The sequence below is a fragment of the Peromyscus leucopus genome, chromosome 19, assembly GCF_004664715.2.
Source record: "Peromyscus leucopus breed LL Stock chromosome 19, UCI_PerLeu_2.1, whole genome shotgun sequence".
NCBI lineage: Eukaryota > Metazoa > Chordata > Mammalia > Rodentia > Cricetidae > Peromyscus > Peromyscus leucopus.
The window spans coordinates 58,641,751-58,661,987 of NC_051079.1; the positions used below are offsets into that span (position 1 = coordinate 58,641,751).

The 20,237-nt window shown below is 37.0% G+C and overlaps 1 long non-coding RNA gene across 1 annotated transcript; it reads left to right on the top strand.

Annotated features, from left to right (window-relative positions):
- Window positions 1-598: 598 nt before the first annotated feature.
- On the top strand, window positions 599-8,641 carry LOC114690181. The gene is made up of 3 exons (XR_003734041.2): window positions 599-969; window positions 3,305-3,367; window positions 8,544-8,641. It is a non-coding gene; the product is annotated as an uncharacterized LOC114690181 (long non-coding RNA).
- The last annotated feature ends 11,596 nt before the right edge of the window (window positions 8,642-20,237 follow it).

Sequence of the window (20,237 nt, forward strand, 5' to 3'; positions counted from 1 at the left end):
ATGTCATAAAGATGACGAATATCATTTCTGGACTCAAGTTATGTATAACTTACCTGTTTTCATTTAAAATCCAAGTATTTTACTTTATATTACAATGTTAATAGCGAGGGCTTGGAAGATGCTCAAGGGCTAGAAGAGCATACTGCTTTTGCAGAAGACCAGGGTTTTCTACCAGCACCCACATGGTAGCTAAAAACTATCTGTTGCTCTTTTTCCAGGAAATCTGATGCTCTATATGACCTCAGAAGTCCTCTACACTCATGTTGTAAGAAACCCATACAGGCACATACATATATATACATAAATTTAAAAGAATAAATACAGATTAAAATATAAAATGTTAGTATGAAGATTGGAGAGTAAAAATTATTGACTAGCAGCATCAAATAGGGAAAATAGATTTTGGAAAATTAATCATAAATTTTACATTAAAACTAATTTACACAATACAAAAGCAAAATAAAGCTTCATTTGACAATTCTTTTACCTTTTCTACCAAGCTAAATCATTTCAATAAAGCATACATAATTATTTTTGCTTTTAGCTTTATTGATTTATTTACAAATTCATTTACTTATTTATTCACTGATTACTGAAAATGTGTAGTGAGGCATTACCATGTAGAAAGCACAATATTGTCAACGAAAACTCACTGCTCACATAGAAGAGTCCTTGCGTTGTACATAGACACAATAAATTCGAAACTACTAAATGATATCTTAATTTATCCTAGTAAAGATGATAAATGATATAGGGAAAACAGATAACAGGAAGGAAGATGAAGACCATATGGCACACTTGCCAGCATTAATGGTATGATTCCATTTTATTCCCTTAAGGAACTGAAGGAGGACACAGAGAATTCAGTATAAAAACACTAGGCAGAAATTGATCAACACAGAAGACTGAGAAGACACTGTATAAAAATATCTTGATTACTGATTCCCAACCAATATGAAAACTTCTGATGTGAGTTTCACACACAATGTTTAAGTTATTTTTTATAGCTCCAATTCTTTAACACTCTTTACATAGTCATTTTCTGTTATGGGGAGACAGCAATAAAAAATAATGAGTTATAAAAATTCTACCAAGTCCCAATAAAAAAAAAAAATAAAACCTGTCTGTGAAACCTGTGCAAGATGAGTGTTGGTGGCTGTTGTCATGAGCCACCTATGCTGAGCCTCTTCAAGTGAGGTACTGGCATGATGATCAGAAGTTATCCTACAGATGTTGCTGCCCTAGGCTGGGACACAGGAGGGATCTGGAAACTACATCTGTCTTTGAAACAGAATATCTGATAGCAGTTGAGAACTTCCAAAGGTCACTTTCACAAATTGTTATAGAGACCAGATCTATTTTAAATGTCTGTCTTAGCACAAATGAACAGGTGAAATCACATAAATCCAATGCTGAAACAAGTGTTCTGTCAACTAAAGTGTTTATAACTCTGTTTTGTGCTCAAAACAGTGGCAGCAAACTCATTCTTAGAATGTAAGTATCCTGAAATAGGCATTTTGCCCTTCAAAAGAACTGGTAATTGAAAGTTAAATAATAACATTGAAAATTCTGACTCACAGTCACAGAAGACTCTTCAAAGCTATTCTTTCCGTGGGCAGGTATATCTTATTCTATTGTGTGTTTGTGCATGGATGCATGTGGGAGGTGAGAGAGACAGGGAAAAGGGAGATGAGAAAAGGGGAGGGGAAAGAATTTGTATACCATTTTAACTTTCTATTGTGCTGGATTGTTTTATATCAACTTGACACAAGCTAAGGTCTTCTGAGAGGAAGGAGCCTCAAGTAAGAAAGTGCCTCCATAAGATCCAGCTGTAGACAAGCCTGTAGGGTCTTTCCTTAATCAATGATGGGGAAGGGCCCCAGCCCACTGTGGGTGGATCCATCCCTAGGCTGGTGGTCCTGGGTTCTATAAAAAAGCAGGCTGAGCAAGCCACAAGTGGCAAGTCAGTAAACAGCAACCCCCATGCCCTCTACATCAGCTCCTGCCTCCTGTCCTGTTAGAGTATCTGTCCTGGTGTCCTTCAATGGTGGACTACCATGTAGAAGTGTAAGTCAAATAAATCCTTTCTTCCCCAACTTGGGTTTGATTATGGTGTTTCATCATAGCAACAGTAACCTGCTGGGCCATGCCTGACTATCAAACAGTCCTTGAAGGGAGGAGTGAGGATTAATAAATAATAGATATGAAAAATAGAGATATAGACAATGTAAAAGAAAAAGACAGAGACAGAGAACAGCATCGGGAGGGCTCTGGATCAATACCACAGTTACCCTAAATTTATTCCTCATGAACTTTTTATACAACAGCAAGGGGAAGGTAAAAGACCTCCCCTTTCAAGCACACAGTGGTTCAAAGTACAAACAAGTATAAACACTGCCTTAATTCTTAAAATATCTAGTAGCAACACCTTAGGGCAAAACATCCTGTAAATAGATGTCACAGTATAAGACACCTGGTAACCATGCCTTTGGCCAAAACATCCTATTATGCAGCCTTGTGGGGCAAAACAAACTTGGATTCTCCGACCTTAAGTCAAGATGGAATAAAGCCACACTATAAAGTCTCTGTGGGCCCCCACAGTAACCCCAACTAAATCACCTGACCCATTGACAGCATACCCACCACAACACAATCAAGTGGTGTGCCTTACCACTGCAGTGTCATTTTAGATTCTCAAAAGCAAAGTGCTTGGGCTTGGTTTCTAGAAATAAAATGATAAATAAATGTGGATTTTTAGATTGAAGAAAACCCAAGGATTAATATCTCCTGGCCACCAAGGGAATCTAAGGGTGGAAAATAAAACACAATTTCTTCATTGTAACACTTCATCACTTAAAATCGATAATGTTGTGACCCAGTGACCAATGTTGGTAAAAGAAAATCAAAGCATGGGGTAGATACTTCATGTTACAGAATGCAACAATTATGTCTAACGTGCAAGGGCTGGGTCCTTTTTCATTGTATAGCAGGGTAGACTTAGCATAAAATTTAGGGAATTGGGGAATGGCATTCTTTCCTAGAGAACAAAATCTGTTTAACTCATGTAGCTGGACTTTGCAAGGCCATTGAGTAACACAAATTGGAATCTAGCTGAGCGCCTGAGGGCTGTTCTGCTCCTACTTGTTCTCGGGAATTCTACTTGAGATGTTTCTGCCTTTGTTTTCAATGCTTTATATAAGCTGTGGCTAACATTGGGTTTCATTAAGACTGGGAATCATTTCAGGTTTTTCTGGTGACTATCTAAAAGACTTGTTTTTGCATTTATGTGTATGTGCATCTGTAGAGACAGGAAGAGGAAGTCATATCCCTGGAAACTTGAATCATGAACAGTGATGATCTATCCAAGGTGAGTTCTCAGAACAAAACTTGAGTCCTCTGCAAGAGCAGCAAGCATGCTTAACCACTGGGCCATCTCTCCAGGCCCAACAATATTTTAGTTCTGCTGAATGAGATCATCCTGTCTCTCCCCCCCCTTTTTTTTCTCAATGTGATCATTCTGTCTCTCTCAAAGAAATAATATTTTTCTTTGAGTAAGATCCATTTCCAGTCCCAAGAAAGGTATACTAATGTGGCTTTAAAAACCTTAAGACTATGCATGTATTTCTTCCTCTAGGTTGTACTGTGTGTAACATTGCTGTGGATATCGTTCTGTATAAACAAAACACTGATTGACAAGTGGCCAGGCAGGAAGTATGGGTGGGACAAGGAGAGAGGAGAATTCTGGGAAGTAGAAGGCTGAGTGAGGGAGATACTGCCAGCCGCCGCCATGACCAGCAGCATGTGAAGACACTGGTAAGCCACGCGCTACGTGGCAAGATATAGATTCATAGCAATGGGTTAATTTAAGATATATGAACAGTTAGCAAGAAGCTTGCCATGGCCATACAGTTTGTAAATAAAATAAGCATCTGTGTGTTTATTTTATAAGTGGGCTGTCGGACTGTCGGGGTTTGGCGGGACCTGAAGAGAAAACTCCAGCTACATGACATAGTCCGGGCTTTTGAAACAATGAATTAAGAACTTGTAATCATATTCACAGAATAAACTAGTATCTTGATGTTGGTGTTAAGATGTTGGGAGCTGCAGCTGCAAAGCCTGCAATAGGCCAGACAACTTAGACAAAACAAAACTGAGACACACTTAACACTGTTCCCAGATCTCCCTTTCTTGTTCCTTCTGGGGTGCCCCTTTCCTGTGTTCTTGAAGGCTTGGAGAAGATGGGATCTATTCCAAAAATAGGCTTGCCACATATTTTAATGAATAGATATGGTTATGGTAACCCATGCACTTCATTTGCTCCAGACAATAAAGATTTCTTCAGTAGAACACTTGGTTGTTCCACAATGATCCTATGCATATCTTCATACATGTTTAATGAAAGCTGTGTCTGAATAAGCTGTTTCTTTTCAGACTTGTCCCTGCCAAACCTTCCTAATGACCTAGTACACTAGGAGGTTAAGAATTCATTTTTGCAAGACTTTCTCTTAAAAAGATTTTTAAGTACTTTCTATTAAATTTATTTATTTTATATCCCAACCACAGTTTCCCCTCCCTCGTTTCCTCCCATTTCCTCCCCCCACCTCCCTTCAGCCCCCTTCCCCAATCCATTCCTCCATTTCTATTCAGAAAAGGGCAGACCTCCCCTGAATATCAACAAAACATGGCATATCAAGTTACAGTAAGACTAAGTACCTCCCCTTGTATTAAGGTGGAACAAGGCAACCCAGTATGAGTACTAGGTTCCCAAAAGCCAGACAAAGAGTTAGAGACAGCATCTGCTCCCACTGTTAGGAGTCCTGCAAGAAGACCAAGCTACACAACTGTCACATACATGTAAGAGGGACTAGGTCAGTCCCATGAGGCTTCCTGGTTGTAGTTGTAGGTTCAGACTCTGTGAGCTCCTATGAGTCTAGGTTAGTTGATTCTGTGGGTTTTCTTGTGGTGTTCTTGACCCCTCTGACTCCTACAATCCTTCCTTCCTTCAGCAGGATTCCTCAAGCTTGGTGTAATGTTTGGCTGAGGGTCTCTACACATTTTAAAGTTCTTAGGGTGCCTAAAGCCAACAGAAATGTCCCTGGTATCAAATAATGTCAGTGCAAATATTATGGATACAAAGGGACCTGTTCATGTTTTCTGTCAAGCGTAGCAACACAATATTCTTTCATGGGCTGAGAACATCACCTACCTCTATTTTGTTAACTCCCAAATGCCAGCCATACTCAGCAAAAGCAGCCTAGGTTACCTCAGATGGATCTTACATTCAGAACAGTGACCTGGCAGGTGTGAGGGTGACAGAAGCTAGGAGGGAGCTCCTGAAGTGGCAACCTCAGCAGGCAGCTCCTAAATGTGTGCTTTTGATGGATGCTCTGTTGTATCCAGGCTAGCTACAATATACCCTCTGGAAAAACAGATACATATATGGCAAATTAGATGCCTGCTATTTTGAGATGAGTTGTATACAAATGTTTATTTGGACATGCAGTCTATTTGCAACACTATAATAAATGTCAATAGCACATTACTTAGTGGTAGAGAGGGAAGCGCTTTTAAATTTTTTCTGAGTATAATTTCAATTTGCTAGATTTTAAGCAGCTATAAAAGTACAAAATGGTTTTAAAATTTTTTTATTACCTCAATGTGAACGAAGTAGTTTTTGATGTGACTCTCAAGGATTTGAGGAAATATTAAAAATCATGATCAGGAATTGCCAGTAGCCAGCTCAATCATAAAATCAAACATAAAAGTCTATTTTCATGAAAGTGAGCTTAAGTTCCTCATTAAAGGAAAGAATTGAAAAGATTTCATTGGGAAGTTTTATATAAGTTCAATATTTAATGCCTTTTCTATCACTTTTATCCCATTTTCCCAATATTGTTATGTTAGATTTTTAAATGGAGCTTGTCAGAAATGTCCCTTTAGACACCCTAGATCTACTTGTTTCCTCTAGTGAATTGTAGTCATTGTACTGGAAGATGTTGAAAAACATTCCACAGTTTACTGGATTTGATTCAAAAAAGTATAATTGTACTTGTTTTTAAGTTTTTAATTTAACAAACTTTTGAAACATGCATACATTAAAAACACAGACTATGTTCATAGTAGTAAATAGTTGCACAGAATTTTTATACAAGTATGCGTTGCGCAATGTAGTTAAGCATAGCTGCATCCTTAAACTTTCTATATTTCACACTAAAGCACCCACTAGTCTTCTTTCTAGATTTTTGAGACTTATAATACATAATCACTATCTCAATCACACCACTGTGTAATAGCAAACCAGAATTTTGTATTCCCATTTAACTGAAACAAGGTACCCATTGACCAAACTTTCCCTGTACCCTTTAGTCCTGAGTCTAAAATTATGCTCTATATTTCTGTGTCTTTAGTATAAGGTAATACTCAGAGCACATTTGGGCCATTATAGGAAGAATTAATTGTATCTTCTTTCTTAAAAATACTATTAAGGTGAATAAGTGCCCATTCTTCAGGGAATCTGTCCCATGAATCTCTGTATTTTGACAAACATTACTTCTCTCTTACTGTTTGGTATGTAAATGTAGATACCACAAGGAGAAAGTGGATAAATATGGAGAAATAATAAGTACCCTCTTTGGAAGAAAGTAATTTTAACTTCCAACTATCTCCTATGTCTGGTTTAGGGTTTCTTTGTGTGATTTTTTTTTTGTTTTAATAAACTAAATTTTACTATAAAACTTGCAAATAAATAAGAACATCACACACAAAGTTCATACAACTTAACAGAATATTACTCGTCTTTAAAGAAAGATGAAGTTAAGAGTGTTGTATGGAAATGGGTTTAGGCTTTAATTTTCTCTCCTTTTATCTTCATTCTTTGAGAATTTCAAACAATTGTTTGATGTTTCCACTTCCCTTCATCAGCTCCTACGAGAATCACCTCCACTCCCTACCTACTCAATTTTGTGTCCCTTATATTTTTCTTCATTGTGGACCCTGGCCTTCCCATATTGAGTAAACTGTTGCCTGCTTGCTGACCTTGACCAGATGTCCTCCCTATGCTGAATCCCTGCGGATTTCCTTCTTACTGAACACTCACCAGAGGTTCTTTGTTCATGTATCCTGCACTTGGTGTAAATAGTTTAGATGCAAGAATGTAGAACATTGGGTAGTGAACTTCTGCCCTCCGGGGATCCTCCATTGTGCTGTAAGCCTGTATTTAAGGTTTTCTCCCTCTTTCAATAAATGGCATTTGGCATTCTGCTGTGGCGAATGACTTGCTGTCTCTTGTCTCTATTTTTTAATCCACAGCCCCTCGCTAGGACATGGTGAATGGGTGGTGGTGGTGCTAGCGCGGGCGCTACCACAACTCCCCATCAAGTACAACTTATGCTACCCCTATACTTTAGAATATGAGGGTGTCCATTGGAGCATGGTTGACATTTCAGTGACAAGACCCTTAAAGAAAACTAACTCTTCATCTCCCAGGAGCTCTCAATTGCCATTAGCTCCTTAGATAGGGGTAGGACTCTGTGCTCACCTATCCTCTTCCCCCTAGGGTTTTGTGTGACTTGAGGTTGTTCAGATCTTATGCATGCTACCACAACTGGTGTGACAATATGTGCAGCTGGTCTTCTGTGTCCAGAAAATAGCTCCTTTGTAGTCGTCTACCAATTCTGCACTTTATAATCTTTCTACCTATTCTTCTATACTGATCCTTGAGGCTTGGGAAGATGGGGTGTGATGTAGATGTGACATTTACGGCTGAGAAGTCCCGTTTCTTACATTCTGCACCTTAACCAGTGCTCTACCTGATACTAGGGGAGAAAAATAATTATCAGTTGTTGTTTTTTTATTACTCTTTTTTGGGGGCCCACCACCCAGCTCTCAAATAAATCACACAAATTATAAATGTTTGGCCTTAGCTTGGCTTAGCTTCTAGCCAGCATTTCTTAAATTATCCCACCTACCTTTTGCCTCAGGGCTTTTCCCATTCTCTTACTTCTGTAACTCTTACTCTTACTCTGTGGCTGGCTGTGTAGCCGGGTGGCTAGTTCCTGGAGCCCTCCTCCTTCTCTGGGTCCTAGATCTCTCCTTTCTCAGATTTTTCCTTCTATATATTCTCTCTGCCTGCTAGCCCCTTTCTATCCTTTCTCCTGTCTTGCTATTGGCCATTCAGTTCTTTATTAGACCATCAGGTGTTTTAGACAGACAGTGTAACACAACTTCACAGAGTCAAACAAATGTAACATAAACAAAAGTAACACACCTTAATATAACATTCTACAACAATCCATCCTCCCTAGCTATTAGCTCTGTGGGCTCTAATAACTGTCTTGGAAAGACATGCCGACTGGCACAATAGTGGCACAGATGTCAGGGGACTTTCTGATTGGATGTAAGTTCCACGCCAAAGTTGAAACCTGTACCTAGCACTATTGTCAGGGCCAAGTACCTGTGGCTAGACGGGGTATACTGTGGCCCTAGGAGAGAATATACTACTATGACTCTGCTAAATGGGAATCCTTATGACTTGTTCTCCTCAGAGATTAGTGCCTCTCTCAGCCCCCCAAAGAGAAGCTTCTATCTGCAGTAGATGATGATAACATGGAGACCACAACTGGATAAGGTACAGAGAACAAGCGGCTGGGTGAGTTTTTTTTTTAAATCTTAATAAATTTCTGTGTTAGAGTAATATAGCTAAAACTTAGATTTTCATTATCCTAAAGAGGAAGAGGAACTTGGTTCTGAGAAATGAAAATCCTGATTAGTGATCTGGATGATAATCACTCAGACTATAAAGTGAAGAATTATTTAGATCCATTGTCTTTCAATGCACGAAATATTTTCTCATTAAGATGATTTGAATGGGGGGGCAGTGTATTTGGGAATATTGAATAAGATATACATATACATACAAATATATATATATATATATATATATATATATATATATATATATATATATATGGAGTAATGAAGGATGAGGGTCGAGGGAAAGAGATCCTATGGGAGCATGAGATCCCAGCTGGATCAAGAACGGAGAGGGAGAACAAGGAATAGGAGACCATGGTAAGTGAAGACCACATGAGAAAAGGAAAAAACAAAGTGCTAGAAAGGCCCACAGAAATCCACAAAGATACCCCCACAATAGACTGCTGGCAATGGTCGAGAGACAGCCAGAACTGACCTACTCTGGTGATGGGATGGTCAAATACCCTAATAGTTGTGCTAGAAACCCCATCCAAGGACTGAGGAATCTGGATGCAGAGATCCACAGCTAGGCCCCGGGTGGAGCGCCGGGAGTCTAATTAGTGAGAAAGAGGAGGGTTTATATGAGCGAGAATTGTTGAAACCAAGGTTGGATAAAGCACAGAGACAAATAGCCAAACGAATGGAAACACATGAACTATGAACCAAAGGCTGAGGGGCCCCCAACTGGATCAGGCCCTCTGAATAGGTGAGACAGTTGATTGGCTTGATCTGTTTGGGAGGCATCTAGGCAGTGGGACCGGGTCCTGTGCTCATTGCATGGGTTGGCTGTTTGAAACCTGGGGCTTATGCAGGAACACTTGGGTCAGTTTGGGAGGAGGGGACTGGACCTGCCTAGACTGAGTCTACCAGGTTGATCTCAGTCCTCGGGGGGAGGCTTTGCCCTGAAGGAGGTGGGAATAGGGGGTGGGCTGGGGGGAAGGGGAGGGGGCAGGAAGGGCGAGAACAAGGGAATCCATGGCTGATAGGTAGAACTGAATGGTATTGTAAAATAAAATAAAAGGAAAACAAAACTACATACAAAACATATACATGTATTACATGGAGATTATTAGATAGAGAATTTCATGACACTGGATGTTATAAAATCCCAAACTGTATTGTTTCCTTCACGGTATTCCATGGCAGGCCTTCTAACAATAAGCATGCCAGTATTTCAAAATGATAAACAAATGGCTGCTATAATGTATTCCCCATTCTGTGTCAGTGTTAAATATGGTATATGACTGTAATTGTCAAAATTTCAGAATTTGTTCTTTAGGGAAAATATATGATAAATTTCAGCCATTCCCCTCCAGTGCATGAATCATTAATCAGTTTTATTTGTTTTTTCTTACCTCAAACCTCCATGCCAATGAACTAAATTAATGAAACCTCCTGAACAAGGGCTTGGGTTTGATCAGCTTGGGTTCTAATCTCAGTGATGACTCTTAATGTCTATTAGGATGGCTAGTTATTTAACTTGTTTGAGTATCAGCTTATCCTGTTGTAAAATGGCTAATATAGGGCTTATGTCTATTGTTAACACGAACAATGATGCAATGGGCAGCTATGCCTGATGAAGATGTATCAGATGGCTGTCATCGTTGTGTGAGCGGTTTTTTTTTTTTTTTTTTTTTGTTTTTTTTTTTTTTGTTTTTTCGAGACAGGGTTTCTCTTGTGTAGCTTTGCGCCTTTCCTGGAACTCACTTGGTAGTCCAGGCTGGCCTTGAACTCACAGAGATCCGCCTGGCTCTGCCTCCCGAGTGCTGGGATTAAAGGCGTGCGCCACCACCACCCGGCTATGAGCCGCAATTCTGTATGGCCTTACTTGATAACCATAAATTCCATAGAAAGTTAGGTAATTTTTACTCATTAACATTTTTGAACTAGCATTTATTCTATTTTTTTTTTAACCACGAAAGTATACTTTCGTTTGCTATCACCCTCTATTCCCACTCTTGGAATTGCCTAATCTCTTTTATTTAGAGCAAATGAAAACAATATCTCTACAGTTTGAAGAAGTTACTTATCACAATAAAACTGAGAGCTGGTATTGATCTAGCGAAGGAGGTGGAAACATAGAGTATACAAATTGTATGACTAGATCTTCAGTTGCCTGGGGACATGATGATACATGTGGCTGTGAATCTTGATCTGGTGTAGCCATATCAGAGAGTTGGGATGTATCTGAAAATTAGACCCAAAAGTTGAAATATTTTGAAATGCATCATGCCATGACCAAATTGATGTAGCACAATTCACAGTAGTCAAGGGGGAGAATCATCCCAGATGTCCAGCAGTAGATGGATGGAAAAGGAAAATGTATGATATACACTCAATTGAATAATATAGAGCCATTACCCAAAATGAAATTATCAATGAAATAAACCAGGCAAATATGTATTTTTTTTTCTCATATACAGACTCTAACTATGAAAATGACTTGAAAACAAAGGGAGGACTACCAGGGAAGAGAAGAGAATCTTTAGAAGAGAGAGTGGGAGAGAGTAATGGGAGTGTGTGAAAAAGTCACTCCCATGATATGCATGCATAGAAACATCATAATTTTAGTCATTATGCTGTATGAACATAAGCTAATAAAATTAAAATACTATTATTGTCAATAGTGTTGAGATTGAATGTAGAGAAACTTTGCAACATGAGGTAGATTTAACCTCTCTCTCTCTCTCTCTCTCTCTCTTCTCTCTCTCTCTCTCTCTCTCTCTCAATCTCTCTTCCCCCTTGAATAACGATTTGGGTATATGAGGCCGGTGAGCAACACAGGAGAAGTTTTTTTTTTTTTTTTTCCTTTTTTAGAATAACTTCCTGGGCTGGGGGAGGTCCCCGCAGGCCTTCCACCCAGAAGGGAAGATGATCCAAATGAGGGAAGAATGGATGCAGAAGCAGCATCCTGATACCAACTGTTACACTTCTAGACTGGGATGTGGTTTCCCACCCCTGCCCATCAGCCAATTCTTCCCCGGATGGTGGGGGAGCCACAGAATAGGAAAACGAGTCCTATATTGTTATGTTTTCATGAATATGGGACTGATTTTTATAGAAACTACAAGTGGAATTTAATGTCTTTGCAATGTGTGACATTGAACATAGACACTTAGTTGAAGGATGGGAAACTCCAGCTTGTCATTTTTTAGGGAGGCAAAATACCTCCTAGAATACTTGCAAAAGTAAAAGAAGCCCACTTACAATGGTTTTTATTTTTATTTTTGTAAATGCTTGAATTTGAAAAAATTGCTGACATTTTATGACAAAAATTTATGGGAAGAACAAATAAATAAAGCATTCTAATAAAAAAAGATATACATATATAGGTATACATATATAATACATGCACATATGTGTATAGACATGTATTTACACATATGTATGTTCTAAGGAATATGTACATATAATATGTTTATAGGCATAATGTAGAATAGACATAGACTTTATATAGAGACCTATGAAATTATTCTTTAGAAGCTGAATCCTTGCATGTCAAACTAGAATATTTCCTGAACTGATAAAAACCCAAAAACAATGTCATTATTTTTCTTCAAAAACAAGCCAATGAACTGAGCAAACAAGTGCCCTATCCTGTCCAGCACTGGGAACTGGTTCAGACAGAGGATTTAATTAATGCTTTGTGAGACTGATTCTCAAGAGTAACTATGACAGTTTAAAATGGGCCCAAAGCTAAGGGGAAGATTCTGCATATCATGGAAATTGTAGTTTGATGGTTCTTTCTTCTTAGAAAGCATCTTTGAGAGAAGGAAGGGAAGGATAGAGAGAAGGAAAGAGAATGTCTCTTAGATGTTCTTATGATGATTCTCATCAAGATACTGGGCTAGGCACTTCATTACAATATTAATGGGAGCTTTGGCCACAAGATATGGTAGAATGCACACGTGAACTCCATTTTGAGGAAGTTGAATATTTGTCTATTTTTTTCCTTATAGGGACCATTTACTTCAGCCATTGAAATAAATAACTAGAACTTTAGCAAATTACTTCAAATGCACAGTAGATAAAGCATAAAATTTGAATAGATAACATAACATTTCTAACTGAAATCTCTGCAATTTGACCACATTTCCTAATGCATGAAAGTGAATATCTAGTTGCAAAATGGCAAAGGATGGGAAGAATTGGTACATGCATGCAAAAATAGATAGTCTAACATAGTTTCTAGAAAATCTAGTTCAGGACAAATACAGCTTTTTCTTTCAGATGCCTAAAGACAGCCTAACTTGATGATGTCCTACAGTTAAGATTTTTTTTTTCTTTTGGTATTTTCAGGTACTTTCTCTCTTGCTGTCTATTCATTATGTGAATTGTTATAGATGAATATCAGTATATATGAATATATTATTTTGTGCACATAGGTATAGTACATGTTTATATTTAATTACATTGATAAAATGATGCAATTGTTTCTACAAAATTTTAATGGCTTCTAATGAACTTTTCTTTTGCTTATTTGTTTCCATATTTAATTTTCATAGTACTAAGGCTAAGAAATCCTCCTACCAGATTCACAGTGTAGATAAGCAACACCTTTCAAATAGCATAGTCTCAGCAAGCTTTATTTACAAGAAGCTACATATTATGTTTATACTAAGACAGTGTTAAATAAAATCATGCATGATTACACTTTACTTATCCTGGAAACATCAAGAAAGAAAAAAATTTGAGGTTGTTATTCACATAATTATCACACTTGAGTTGTAGGAGGTTGAATATTAGTTATTTGTTTCAGTGTCATAATAAAATACCCAACAAAATCAACTTAAGTAAGGAAGGATTTATTTTGGCTAACAGTTTGAAGAGATAGTTCATCATTATGGGGAAGCCAGGGTGGTAGGTACTTTTGTCTGTTGGTCCCTTTTAGCTAAAAACAGGAAACCATGGCAATAGGAGCCTAAGGCAGTTTGTACATTGCATCTATATTCAGGAAACATAGTGCAATAAATGCTAGTGCTTAACGTCTTCCCAAGAACTAAGGCCATATGACAGTGCCACTCATAGCTAGAATGGGTCTCCCATCTCTATTCACCTAATATAGAAAATCACAGGCATGTTGAAAGGTTTTTCTTCCAGGTGATCATAGATCCTGACAAACTGGTAGTCTACATCAGCCATCAAAAGTGATCTCTTTTGAGATGTTCCAAATGCCTTGAGTTAAGTGGGTCCATTTTAGTGTAGGTCTAAACATGTTACCATCATAAGCATCACTGCTTTTATCGAGGACTGCAAATTGTGTAAAGACAGTCTTGGCAGTCCTAATCAAGCTATATTTTTATACCTACCTTTACAGCTATACAATACAAGAAAAAGTCATGAATAATTTAAGAATGGGATTTTCCAAAGCCATAGTTTTAAGGAATGGCCTGAGTATTTACCAGTTATTCAACCTTAAATTTGGAATTAAGAATCAATAAAGGGCTTGCTCTTTTGTTAATTGGTTTTTCACTAGTTCCCAAAGTAGTCAAAGTATTTCTATTTTGAAATGGAAATGGTCCAGCTTCAGTCTTTACACACAATTGGTAGAACTGCATTAGACCATCTGGACTTTCGACCATGACTATTCCTTATAAAAAAAAAAGATTGCCTGAGTTTTTGGGGGGTAGGCAATTTATTAAGTAAGCCTTGCAAAGTTAAAAATCAATAAGCCTAAAATTATTCTCTCCTTTTGATTGCTGTTTTCCCATTATGAATGGTGTAACATGCTTCAATTGTATGTGCTGTAATAAACAAGAATGCCCTGTGCAAAGTGTACAGTTCTTTGTAATGAATATATTTGCTGAGTCTAGACATTGTGGGATGAGAGAGAAACAGTATCTTTCTGAGCAGTACTGTGAGTCTTAGTTCCTATTGCACTTACTTTTCACTCAAAAATTATGGGATTTAGTTCTAGGAAAATAATCATTTAATGCACTTTCATTAGATGTATGTGGTAGCCCATTACTACTTTTCAAAATATTCTAGACCAAATATGTAACATTTACTCACCCACCTTCTTTCTCCTAATATGTCTCATGACAGAGGAGAATTCGAAGATAGAAAGAGAGAAAATTCATTCTTTTCATGAAAGACAGAATAATGAGTAAGTTGTGTTTGTATGCCTGAAGCCATAACCTACAGTCCTTGATGTTTTGTCTATTTTTCATGGTTGGGGATCAAATTCAGGGCCTTGTACATGCTAGGTAGGCATTGCATTAATGAGATATACCATCAACTCCCTGCTATTTTGATAACAGATAAAATATTTGAAAGAAAAAAGAGAAATTCCTAAACTCTAAAATAATCTAATCTCTAAAGAAAATTATTTATAAATACCAACACATATACACATATGCACACACACACACACACACACACACACACACACACACACCTCTTTTTGGTAAAGACTAACTTTTCTAATGACTGCACATGAAATGTTCTCCAACGTGAGTCACTTGCAGAAGCTTTTATTTCATTTAATTTTTACCACTGCATCTCCACAGTTCAAATTCCTGACTATCAAATTAAAATTTCATTCTGAAAACTGTGGAAACACTATTATACCATACAATATTCTGCCTGGTTATTATCCCCAGCAGCTATAAACTCCCACAGGAAGTGAGGAAATTATGTGACTTTTCCTTGCACATTTCCAATAGTAGAAAAAAGGGAAATAACTCCAAAGAAGAAGTAAAAGCACCATTATAAAATAGAAAGTTCCTGCATTAATTTCACATACTAGAGAAAAGGGAACATGGAGAAAACCTAGTGATGTGCAGTTTTGCTTTGTGTACTGCCCAAACAAAATAAAGTTGTACTAAGTTTATTAGAATTGGGGTAAACAAGAAAAGTTAATCAGGATTTTAAGGAACTAATTACCTTAATTTTAATTCTTCTTATAAAACACCACCTTCAGTAGACAGATTTCACCACCTCTCTCTCTCATTTACACATGAACATATAACTAGATGTTAAAAATACATCTAGAAGAAGCTGTAGGGCATCGGTCTCTTTTGCAAATGGATTTGAAAACCACAAGTCTAAATTATTGCCCTCAAGGAAGTGTATTTTATCCAAAGGTTGAGAACTCTCCAAACATGTATCAAACTTGGTACGCAGAAAAGGTTGTATGTTGGAAAGGATAAATGGGTTAACAAAGAGATTAGATGTGTCTCTGGGTAATTGGCACCATAATCACTCATTTACAGACAATTTGAGGTTTAGAGATAATGGCCATGTGAGGATTATATGACAACAAAGACAAAAGCCTTTGAGTACACATCTAAAGATATAATACTGCCCATTTATAATAATAATATTCTTATTATAGACAGAATTTCTTAGCATTTTCATACTTTAGTACATTTTATGTATCTGATTTTTAGCATGGAAGCCAGGAAACATAACTCAGGCTAATCATGAATGCAGTAGATAATCCTTCCCTAGTGGGAGAATAAGAAATTAAACATTAGTGTATCAGGAATGGTAGAAAATAGCTTCGATAGCTCACATTGTAAGTAGAGTGGGTTTAATATTGTAAATTCTCTCTCCTTTAACTATTTTCTCTTCTACTTGTTCTCCATTAGTGTTTTATGCATAATTATAGGAACACTCAAGACATGCTAAACATAAGGGTAATGTGAGAGAGGGAACATGTAGATACTGACTGAAGTCATTCTGACTTTTACATGTCTGTCACATTGCATGTTTCACAAAATTAGAGTATGACGCAGATAAATTGCTAAAATTCATAAGTCCACTGTCCCTTCATCTACATCCTTTGTATTTTTTCCCAACTGTTTTTGGCAGGATTTTGCAGTAAATAAATTTGCATCAACTTGACTAGAGTAAGTGATGCTCAATTGCTGATAACCTTTTCCCTCTGAATATCCATAAGATATGTGTGGAAGATGCAGAATTTGTTCTTGTGGCCTCTTAAAAGATTGTCCATTACCAAACAAGTTGTCACTGTCTAACCCAATAAGGGTTTACATAGAAAAAGGTTGGAGGGAGTGTGAATTTGATATCTTTGACTGAGCTGGGACATCCATTTTCTCTTACATTTAGACAGCAGTGTTCTTGGTTTCCAGGCTTCAGACTAGGGCACAGACTCAAAAGAGCTCACTGTCTGGTTCTCAAATGTATGGCTTTGAGCAGAGATGTTTTCATGGGCCTTCCTGAGCCTCTTAGATTGATATGATGTTAGGAACACATTATCATATAATAATAAGCATTGGCTTTATATTTACTTACTTTGTTTACTCAGCACTTCTGAGAAATGTTAAATTATTTTAAAACAAATAGTCACATATTAAATCCAGGCAAACTAAAGAAAAGTGCCACAGCAAACTTAAAGAAATGAATATTATGTAAGTGTCAAATGGCTCATCTAAAAATATATAGATACATAAGCATACTTTATTATATGATTTGGATGTTTAATTTCATTAATGGAGAGTGTTTTATTATAGCTGCAACCAACTTGAAGTAAAAATAATGAGCTCTCATTATTTACAGTGACTCTGTACCCTTTTGCCTCTATTCTATTCTTCTTCATGACCCAATGTTACCATTTCTTGGTCTTCTTTTTAAATTATATATTTCACACAAACATATAGTGTTTGTGTACATGTAAACAATCTATATATTATAGGCTAGGGTTCACATAGGAAGAAAACATGTAGTTGGTTTATTCTGAGATTTGGTGATGTTGTTTAATATCACACATTCCAAGTCCATCTATTTGCCTTTGCATTTTATGGTTTTACTCTTTCTTAGAGCTGAATGATATTCAATTTTACACATGTACCAGATTTTCATTATCCATTCATTTGTTCATGAATAAATAAGTTGGTTCCATGTCCTTACTCTAGAATGGCAATAGCATGGATATGAAATATCGCCATAGTTGGGTATGGAGTTCTTTGGGTGTATGTCCAAATGTGACATAGCTGGACCACATGGTAGCTCCTTTAAGTTTATGAAGAACCTCTAAACTGAATTCTATAATGGCTGTATTAATTGTCATTCTCACTGACCCTGAATAATGCTTCTTCTTTACCCACAATTTCTCCAACACTTGTTAGCTTTCTTTATGATTGCTATTATGACTGGAAGTGTGGTGATAATGCTTCACAACTTTAAATGACAAGGCCACGTTGACTCATCATTTTAGAGAACTCAAAGTTTGCTTTACCAACATTATGCTAAAACTTGTTTATGATCAATTCTGAGTGTATGTTTCACTGATGTTTACATAAAATTTTAATAAAGGTACATCCTTTTTTATGTATCCATCATCAATCACATATCTATTTGTCATCTATCATCATATCTATTATCTTTAATCTGTCTTATTGAATATCTAACACATCCATCATATATCTTTCTATATGTTATCAATCATCTATCACTGTTTAGTGTCTATCATCATCTCTAATCTATCCATCATCCATCATCTATCTATATATCTGCCAATCTGTGCACTGTGGTCCAGTACTTTTCACATTTCTATACTTTCACAGACAGAACTGACTGTTATTGCTAGAATCAGGGTTATTTCAATATTGGAGCAACCTGATGCTTTTACCTCCATTGATTTCAGGGTTTGGTGACTCACCAGAGAGTTGTAACTTAGCATCTCTCACAGAAGAGACCACAACTGCAGTTTTCAGATTGCCTCATTTCCTAGTGACTTTCAGAACCTTTACCATTTTAATTGTGCTTGTATTTAAAGAAAGGATGTTTAGAGTTCACATAATAAGAGACAAAGATTTACTTTAAGCTCCTAAGTCAAAATGTCAAAACACATTCACACCATCTTCATATTGCATTTAACTTAACAGCACTATTCTAATACAGTACAATAAATCACTGCAGAAAACTATTTAATGAAAACTAAGACTGTTCTTCCACCTTAAGACCTCTTCCCTCCTTCAGGCTCCACTTTTCTAAATAGTTTTCTTATATATTGCCAGAAGGCTGCAGGCATGCATAATAATGAAAACTTTATGATATATATTGCAGATACAATATATATTTCAAAACAAGATACAAGAGGAGCATATAATAAACTGTTCTGCATATTGTGTTCCTTTATTTATTTTTTCTTTTCACCCCTTTGACGAACAGCTCTATGAATTTTGACAAATGCACAGAGTCATAGAAATACCACAGCATCAAAATACAGAATAATTCAACCAGCTCCCTCCTCCAAGTATCCTCCCATGCTCTCATATGCAGTCTGATCTTCCCTGAGCCCTTAACTCCAATCTCTCAGGCATCTGTTTCCTTCTTATAGTTTCTCTTTCCCTAAAACATCCTAAAAGTGGAATCACATAGCAGTTAGCCTGTTAGGAATGAGAATATTAAAAAACATTCCTGAGGCATATTGCCTTGTATTATGGGCTAAATTGTGTTCCTCTCTGCAAATCTTGGTATTAAAGCCTGTACACCATAGCAACTTTGATGAGATGATTCAGTTAAAAGGAAGTTATATAGGTGTTCCTTAATTAGACTTATGTCTTTATGGAAAAAGGTTAAGACATTTACACATGTGGGTGCATGCACACACACACTTCTCCTGGCCATCTAGAAGCTAATGAAGAGGCCTCAGAATAATCAAACCTGCTGATGCTTAATCTTGGATTTCTAACTTCCAAAACTGTAGGAAAACACATTTTCTTATGCAATGCACTCTGTCCAACCCCAAACTGTGATAAAATATTTCTCTTGTCTGATGCATCTAGTCTACAATATCTTGATATGATAACCTTAGCAAAGTATTGTAACTTGTTACTATATGATAATGTTTCCTGTCCTGATAGAGATTTAAATATCCAAGCCAGAATTTCTGCTACAATAATTCTGATAAAAAATTTACATAGTAAAACATCAACTATTCCTCTGGCTAAAATATTAAGCAAACAATAAAAATATACTGACAACTTCAAAAGTTTAATACTGTAGTACCCACCATTGTTTCCATTTAGATCAAATTCACCAACATTTATTTGGTCTCCTTGTAAAGTCTGTACTGAGGTTGAGGAAGTCCAGTGTCTACACTCACTGGAGTTTAGCACTATAGGCTAGCGTATGACATACTGCCATTGAAACAAATAACCATAGAAAGGTATCATACAATCATAGGATCTAGAGAGATGACTCAGCAGTCAAGAGCTCTTACTGCTCTTGTAGAGAACTGGAGTTTGGTTGCCAGCACCCATATTAGGCAGTTCTCAACTGCCTGTAATATTAGCTCCAGGAAAGTCAGACACCTTTGGCCTCTGTGGGCACCTGAACTCACATGCATATGCCTGTACACAGATATAAGAATAATAATAAACATTATTACTACTACTATTACTACTACTACTACTACCACTAGTACTACTACTACTACTACTACTACTAAATACTTTGGATGCAAAAAAACTGAGCACAGGGGTGTGTTATAACAGAGCTGATAATGATTCTTTGAT